Source organism: Condylura cristata, unplaced genomic scaffold (assembly GCF_000260355.1).
Source record: "Condylura cristata isolate star-nosed mole 26May11 unplaced genomic scaffold, ConCri1.0 scaffold00023, whole genome shotgun sequence".
NCBI lineage: Eukaryota > Metazoa > Chordata > Mammalia > Eulipotyphla > Talpidae > Condylura > Condylura cristata.
In genome coordinates, this window is record NW_004567124.1 from 25,643,693 (window position 1) to 25,652,896 (window position 9,204).

General features: G+C 34.3%; 1 long non-coding RNA gene across 1 annotated transcript in view; it reads right to left on the reverse strand.

Moving 5' to 3' along the window:
* Positions 1 to 1,024: 1,024 nt before the first annotated feature.
* Positions 1,025 to 9,204, reverse strand: part of LOC105853993 — a 16,862-nt gene continuing 8,682 nt past the window's right edge. Inside the window, exon 3 of the long non-coding RNA XR_001145723.1 lies at positions 1,025 to 8,518. This is a non-coding gene — a long non-coding RNA (uncharacterized LOC105853993). The remainder of the gene's footprint in view (positions 8,519 to 9,204) is intronic.

Sequence of the window (9,204 nt, forward strand, 5' to 3'; positions counted from 1 at the left end):
GGGCAGGCGGGAATCGAACTCATGTGAAAGCAGCTTTAGATTCTCAGTGCTGTGCTTTAACCCGCTGCGCCACCAGGGAGAGCCACAATTTAGCCATTTTTAAAAGCGATCCTTTGCATATCTGCACAGGTCTTTGTATAGAAATGATTCTTCAAATGGGACAGTCAAAAGGCATGTGCACTTAAGTTTTATATTCAGCCTTCTGTATATTTAACAAGCTTAGGTGCCATAAAATCTCTCTTGAAAGACCAACATAACTGACAAATTAGCTGAGATGAACAGATTCTACAGATACTTTAAGAATTTGAATACCATTTAACACTACTTTCAAAACTCCATGTGGGAATAAAAACAATGGAATTGAATACTAAAGGTACACAATACTAACGTTTGAAGACCTTGATGAATAGCAGAAACCATGTTTTTGTGAACTCAGTATCTAGCCCAATAACAGTAAATAATTATAAATGAAGTATCAGGAGTAGTATTATTACTACTCCTGACAAAAAGTCTTTGTTTATCCATTTGACAACAGCCAATTTTAAAGACTTAACATCTACTTTCTCAAACTTGAAATCTTTTTTTTCCTCTAAATCAAAAAGGATCTCTTCTAGTTTTAAAACTGCTTTGATTAAGCTAATATTTTAATATTAAATATAGAAACAACTTAAATGCTTTATATATATTCCAGATGGAAAAGATTCCCGTAATATTTGTTATCATTGTTGTATGTTGCTCACTAGATCTTTACCAGAAACTAAACATTATAAACCTATTATAAATAATATTGACCCCCAAAGTAAAACTGTAGAATGGGCTAAATTTAAGTGGGGTGCCTCTCTCTCCAATGGCTGCCTATTTTCCTAGACATACACCAGCAATAGCCACAACTAGGTTTCAAGAAACCTGGGGTCTTTTTTTCCCCCAACCTCTGGGTCACCTTCAACTCAGGATAATTTCCATAATTTACTACGTCTTTATAAATGACCGATTCTGAGTAACAAACAACACAGTGACATTTCAGTGCATCCTCAGCCCATGCTGCTTTATTGCCAAAATACACACACACACATACACACAGGTGCAGAGTTTCCATCTCATAAAGTACTTCCTTTTTACAACAAAGAATTAAAACTTCTAAAATTCCAAGATGCATAGATTAAAGAGCAAGCTGCCTTTTATACTTTAAACATTCAGTGAAAAAATTTAACATTATCAATGGTGCAGTGGAGGATACAGAACAGCAAGAAAGAACATTGACAGATTCCTGTGCTTACAGGAGAGTAACTAAATGAACATTAATATCTTCATTACAAGTGTTGGGTAGCTTTAGGGTAAACATAAAAACCACTATTATTTTTAAAGGGCTGATGAGAAAATATTCAGGGATATCCTCATCTGTGGGAGAAAAATGGCCCATAACCAAGGCAAGCATGATCTTTTGATAGCTGGAGTAACTAAGATATCCTGACTTAAGGTGTTTAGGAGTATGGATACATTCTTGAAGAAAGCTGCTTGGTTTTCCAATATTAATATTTTTTCTATACCTTAGTAGAATTATTGGAAAGAGTGACTCTCCTTAAATCTATTTTCATTGACAGATACATTATCTTAAGTGGCAAAGAGAAAATTTACAAATGGGATGACACCTCACTTTTTGTATTTGAGTGGATACCAAAGTGAAGGTCTATTTCAATTCTAAACCCCCAGAATGTTACCATACCACTTGAACATCACCAAAGGGATCTGCGGTAAAATCCCACAGAAAGAAAAGGAGATTAATTTTTGGAAAAATAATTTTCGTGAATAAAAACTCTGGGAACATGAAATTGGTTTAATCCTGAATTTCACTGTAGACCTCATTCAGACAATTAATTCCATTTGTATATTATTTGTCATAACTTTACCAGGGTTAATCTAGTCAAGAATCTTCAAGAAAAAATTTGAGTTACATCAACAAGCTGACCTTTTAATCGAATAAAAATACAAAAGGCAAGGTTTTTCTTGTTTCCCCAAAAAGGGAAAATTGCTACTGATTCTGGACTATCAAAAACTTTAGGTAACAAGTGATGTAGTCTAATCAAAATATCAAGAATAAACGATGGCTAAACGAAAGAGACCACAAATATAACCTTTAATTTAATGTAATAGTGTAATTTAAAAACAAAAACAAAAACCCAAATCACAGATATGTCTATTTTCATGACTATTTCCACAAAATGGGCCAGTCTCCTTAGCTGCAGGGATCTTTCATGACTGGCAGATAAAAGTACTATCCACAACAGCATAATTATCTGAAAATCCTGGAGAACATCTGAAATATGTGTATATCACCTCTATTTACTTCTGAGATAGCAGTTTTAAGAGATCTAACCTTAGGCCACCTAAAATATTATCACACAAACCCCATATATGATTATTTTTCATGCCCCACATTTGTATTCCCTACTTTCCTACCATTTCTGAAACTCTACACCTTTCTGATTATTAGCGCGATAGCAGCTTATTTATGAATTCAACATGCTTAATTTGTGCCTTTTGTTTTTAAACATGCTTGGGGAACTAATGGAAACAGGCAAGAGATTAGAAGGTGAGCATTATTATGCTCTATTCCTGATAGTTTGAATGTCTTTGTCCCTGTTAAGATCCCATAATGGAAGTAAGATCATCTTTAATTAGAGAGAAATTCAAATAATAAATTCAAGCTATTGGTATAAGTCTCTATTGCTTCATTATTAATAAATGCATATGTATAATCACTAGTAACCACAGTACACTGAACAATTTCAATCATGCATTAGGATATTGGTAAGATCAGAATTATGGGCCTGCCACTATTGCTTGTATTCTGAACCAGACCCAGATTTAATAAACATGCAGATTAAACCTCTAGATTCAGAGAAGTTAAGGTAAATAATGATACATGCAAAATCTCAACCAAAAATGTGCATTAAGAAAGTAATTGCTCAGAAATGCAGGCAAGTGTTCTACGTCTATCACAATGCTGCATTAGAATATAGGTACAAAATTCACACACAAAAAAGGTTAAGATTTAGGACCACTATTGAGTTACAAAATACTTAATTGTAAATCCTGGTCCTTTGAATAGAGGATGATGTAAAAACTCTGGGTGAAGAAAGAAAGATAGATGTACAGTCTTTTGGAGCATTTAAGTTTCCTGGCCATTTACTGACAGCTATAGCATAGACCAACATTGGTTTAGGGATGGTGAAGACACTCGTAGGCAGAATTTCTGAATCATATTAATGAGCATTAACTGCACAGTTCCCTGGGGAGAAGTAGTTTATGAACAGCAGAACTAATACATTGTAAACTCAAAATCAATGCCCTGAAATTTATCATAGCCCTCTGCTTTTGAAAACTGTTGGCCAAGGGATCCTCCCAAATATGGTATAATCAATAGCCAAGCAATGTTCTGAATAAACTAGAAGCAATTTGCTTGCATCAGAAGCACCATGAAAATGTAAACTCCTGGAGGCCAAGGGTCTCTTCATATTTTACATATCACAGGTACACAAAAAGTAAACATGAGACCACACATTGAATTAATAATTAGTAAGTAACAGCACATGTCGAGACAACAAAAACTTGTAGCACATTTTAGCATTTAGAACTATTAACGTGGCTGTTAAGTCGATCTGTCATTGTTCAAGTAACCATGCTTTTGAAATCATCGTAACATGGTGGTGTTCTCATGATTGTGCAGATGTCTGAATATTGCTTGGTTATTTCAATGTCTTCAGTACCAACCTGTGGCACAGGACATTTAAAAGAGCTATATAATGAATCCTATCATTTGGAGTTGCCCTATCAAAAATACTCAAAAAGCACCATCTCTCTAGATTTACTCTTTTTTTTTTTTTTACCTCCCTGGAAAAGCAAGGAAACACAGACATCATCTTTTTCCAGAGATCTTCAAGGTGCTAAATGGCCAAGATTAATAAGAGGTAAAAGGGAGTAAGAAGACATCCTCATTCCACTATAATATCCTGATATGAGTTGTGTGATTCTGCAGATAAAATTTTTCATTAAACTAAGTAATCAAAAGCCACAGACCTTGGAACATCTGTTTAGTCAAGATTAGAAAAACTGAACAAAATCAACAAAACCAAAACTGCATTTGGCTATTATCCCCTTTAATCCTTTTGCTTTACATATTTAAATACTAATTCCCCTAATTTACCAGTCACAGGTATGAAAAAAAGCCAGTTATATAAGTTCTGAACTTTAAAAAAAAAAAACAAAAACACCCTAATTATACACACACACACAACAAACTTCTCCCTTTAAAAATAATGCACTCAGAAAATTAATGGAGGAAGGAGAAAACAAAACAAAAATTTATGTTCTTAAATGCCTGATGCTAAAAGAAACATAAGTAAAACCCAGATACCATGGCTTCAATGGGGCTACATCAGTAGGAGTACATTTGTTTCCAGATTAAGCACTAGAAAAGTTTAGTTCAAAGGCTCTAACCCTCTGCTTTAGGAAACAGGGTCTTTATCCTTTAATTTACCAAAAGTTGGTATTTCTCACACAATGATATTCCCAAATACATTCATAGCTTTAAAAGTATCTTTTATATGCTCTTAGAATATCTTTTTCCTTTTGTGTGACTGTGTTGATCACAAAGTCCCACAAACTCAAGTAGTAATACTCTACTGTACAACCTTGCTAATTCAGTTTATTACATATACAAAATTGTTATTGCTACTAATATTCTACCTCTTGAAAAGTATCGGTTCATTTTATGGCTTTTTTTTTTTTTTTTTTTGCAAAAGGAAATATCCTTTCCTATATATACTGTGCTATTTTGTATTCATTACCTTTTCAGAGGTATTTTTTTAAATGTTCAAATGCTTTTCAGAAATGGATTCTTCCAGGCACTAAGCTACTTGAGTTAAGAGTACAACTATTTTAAATACACTATGATAATCTAAACCTGGGTCCCTGGAGATCTGCTGTCTGAGAGTTTTATTTGTTTAAACTTGCCTCTGCACATACACCACATTAACAGATTTGCATTTCCTGTTATGCTAACTGTAAAATTGTAATAAATCCTGAACTCTAGTACTCTAACATTCTAAAATCACCTCAGAAAACTGCCATTTCCAATTTCTCAAGGCAGCTTTTAGAGGTAGGTAGGAGTTTCTTTTCTATATAAAGCTATCTTATGCTTTCAGAACAAAACAACTTTTATTTCTACAAAGAAAATAGAAAAAAGTGAAAGCTGTCTGAGGTGGCTTACTATATCCAAGCAAAAGAACTAGATAATTACATATGGCAACCTAGGTTGATGCCATCTAGCTGTGTTTCCAATCTCATTAATTAATAAGTATGGAATTCCATCAATATACAACCCCACATACTTGGAAGTAGAAGAGCCCATGACAAGTTAACCTAGGACACAAAACTACTGAGCAGTGTTCTCCCATTAACATGTAGCATGCTGCAGGTAGGAAAACTAAATGATCTACACATTAAGACTGACATAAGCAATTAACACAGCATCTCAGTAAGACATGCAAAATATAATTTCTTGATATAAAAGTAGGAAAATAATAAACCTACAGGACATACAATGTGAATATAACATAAGAAAAATTTTACCTAAAACTAAGAGCAAAGCAGAATCATGATACGGGGTCTTGTTTTGATTTGGGATTTCACAAGACAAAGCCAACTGGTATCCAGTAACTTCATGGAAAGCTTAAATATCCTCAAAACACAGTATTTTACATTGTGACCCCACATTTCTATTCATAAGTGAGTCTTTTTTGGCCTTAATCTTCCCCCAGGGAGAATACAATGGAGTTAGGTATTTATGAAAAAAGGTCTAAATTTTCCACTCTTTTTACACCACTGATTATCAATAATTCATCCTGAAGTTTAAATTATTACTAGGTTCATGCACTAATCCCTAACATGGCACTACAATATGCTACCAAGCACTAATGCTTACAAAACTATACACATCTCAAAATGGAAGACATTGGTGATTTTGTTGTTCTTCAACAACTTGTAACATTTGTCCACAAGTATTAAAATATACATATATATATATTTCTATTGCACATACCCCGTTTTTGTTTAACTTTTTAAAAGAAAAACTGCCAGCTGACCTGGATGAACAAAAATAGTGGAAGTGGACACAGCTATAGATTGAGGCATCTTGCCCAAAGTGATAGCTTTTGCCATCAAGGAGAACAAAACTGACCCCAGGAAAAAAAATGTAGATATAGTAAGCAAACACTGGGTAAATACAATTGGAATACACTCACTTGTTTAATGTTGTCAGGTGACAGCCATGGAAAATGCAGTAATAATTTGAAAAGAGCAGTAAACAGTAGTTAGCCTAGCAGTGAAATAAAAAATATGAAGCAACTAGCGAAGCTGTCTGATACATGTTCAGTAAGTGGGCGAGACCTGGTTTCACCGGCAATGACAGTACAGGTACCCAATTTCCCTGCCAAGCGACCCTACCCAAAATGTTGCCAAAAGCAATTGGGGAAATTAGGTAACTTGAGAAATAAAAATTTCTGCGTAATATATTTTCAACACACGAAAGGGAAGTAATGTATATAGGCTTCATTGTCTTTAACAATTTCAAAATACTGAAAACATCAGGAAGTGGGTAGGAAATCACTTAAAAGTTTATCTTTATCCAAAGTTCTTTTCACTGAGCTTCACTATTCAGTAACTGCCCTCACAGGAAACTATATTTTCTTATCAGTCAATTTGACTAATCCCTAAGAATGCTCAACTTTTCCTTTGGTTGGACATGTCTTGTCGCTCTCAAATAATAATTATGAATTAAATTTTCAGCATAAAAGCATACATGGCCTTGGGCAAACATTTCCTAAGTCACAGAGATGATCTAAGACTATTCTGAATTTCAGCTAAATTTAAATTCTTTCTCTACTTACAAAGACATAAAGATTCCATTCTTCCTATGTAAAGACCTGGCAGCTTACACAGTGGTCCTCTGCTGATCTGGAAGCCAGGACAGTTTTACACTAGCAAGTTCATATGGTGTAAGTTTTAAGGAAGTTCATGTTCCTTCTTGAAACCTTTGTCTTGTTTTGAGACTCTAGACTCTGAATTTCTTCTAAGTCTACAATGACCCAACCACAAATTTGGGAAACATTGTTGCTGAAGTTCATTCTTGGATGCAAAATTTCAGTTCCACTGGAGAAAGTTACCTGAATTCCACTTTTTTCAACCTAACATACACCTATTGCCTTAAAAATAAATCAAACATTCAAGAACCCATCTTTGGTAAAAAAAAAAAAAAAAAAAAAAGTTACTTATGAGTTTATAAAAACTGTAGCCATAGAATATGAAATGCCATAAAGTCAGATGGAAATCCAGTAGGTATTTTTGCTTTTTCTTAGAAGAAAGGTAATATCTTATTTTCCCATACTCCTTTAATGTCCAAAGTTGAAGACAGGCCACACCATAGGATCTATTACATCTTCTCAACAGGAAAACCACTATATACCACTTTTCTTCTAGTCTCGGCAACATGGAAAACCAACTCTCAAGTTCTAGGTAAGACTCCTTAAAAAAGAATGAATTTGCAATATGTAGTCTCTTATCCTGCAGAGTTGAATGAGGTCCATCACTGGGCTCAAAACTGTTTTGTTTTCTTTTACCAATCTTGCATTAAACCCACATGCATTCATAGGGTTAGCATATGCACAATGTAGTCCATTCTTAAAAAAAAGAAAAAAAAAAAAAAAAAGCCTGTTAAAAAGTAACAAATGTCCAAAGATTCCCGAGAAAGAACAGCTTCCTTTTCCAAGAGAAAATTCCCTCTTCTCATTCAAAAATGTGGATTTCTAACTGAAAAACACATTTACAGTTACTGTGGTTTATTCACATATGAAAGTAACCTTATATTATCTTGTCTTTATGCTTCTTTATCACATCAAAGGTTTTATTGCAGAATTAGAAGTTGTTCTTATCATCCAGTAAATCTGTTATAGGATGAACCGTGATTCATTGTTATAAATGTAATTTTTTTAGTATCACTTTCATTTTAAATTAGAACACATATTTGGAATTTGCTGTGCTTATTATGGTAATATCTGAAACTGGAAGACATTAAAAAACAAAACAAAACCCTGATGTCATCCATACTTGCTACTTACTTTAGTCTTCTTGTTTGGAACAAAAGGTAAAAGGTTCACAAACACCATAATCTCAGCACCTGTTTCAAATTTAACATCAGCCTGCTGCTTGCGAAACAATTTCTTTCCAGTTTAACAAGTAGAAGGCATATCAGTTGCTTCTTTTTTCATGTAGAAGTTGGCAGAATCACGGCATCCTAGGGGTTTCTGTGTTGCATCTGAGTTCTGGAGCAAAAAGAAGAGCTCATTTTCCATTCCAAATCATGGAGATAAAATGCAGGGAAGAGAGATCCACCTTTAAGAATAGGGAAAGTGGCCAGACAAAAGAAGCAGGACTACCATTCCTGAAGACAACATAGAAATACCTGGAAATACAAGATAAAAAAGGAAGAGTAGGACAAGTATTTCTCTGCATGAGCTTACTTTAAAGAATAATATTTAAAAACACAGAGAAAATATTTTGCATTATATACAGTCTAAAAGAAAATGTCCACGGGCTTTCCCTGATAGCATAGGGTTTAAGTATCAGTGGCATAGGTATTAAGGCATCATTCCAGCCAGCGAACTAACACACATAAGGCACAACAGACCTCTCCTGTCTTGTCCACTGCTCCCTTTAGCAGTGTATTTCAGTAGGTCCACCTGAACAAATCCACTATTCTCCCCACTTTGTCTCTAGTGAATCCTCTCATTCCCCATACTGCTGGCCTACACCCCAGTTCTATGCAAAAAAAAGAAAAGAAAAAATGTCCAACTAGAATAACAAATTTAGTCTTGTCATCAAAAAAGCAGGAAACGTAACAAAAAAATTAGCATGGTGCAAAAATGTTAAATGTACACAAAATACATAAACAGAGTTACACATCAATTTCCTCTTCTGTAAACAAAGTAATATATTTCAAATATTTATAGCTATGAAATGACTATAAATCATGTATTTTTTTAAAAAACATTTATTCATACAGAACTGGGGTACAGGCCAGAGATACGGAGGGTGAGAGGATTCACCAGAGACAGAGTAGGGTACAGAACAGGCAGATCGACGAAGTAC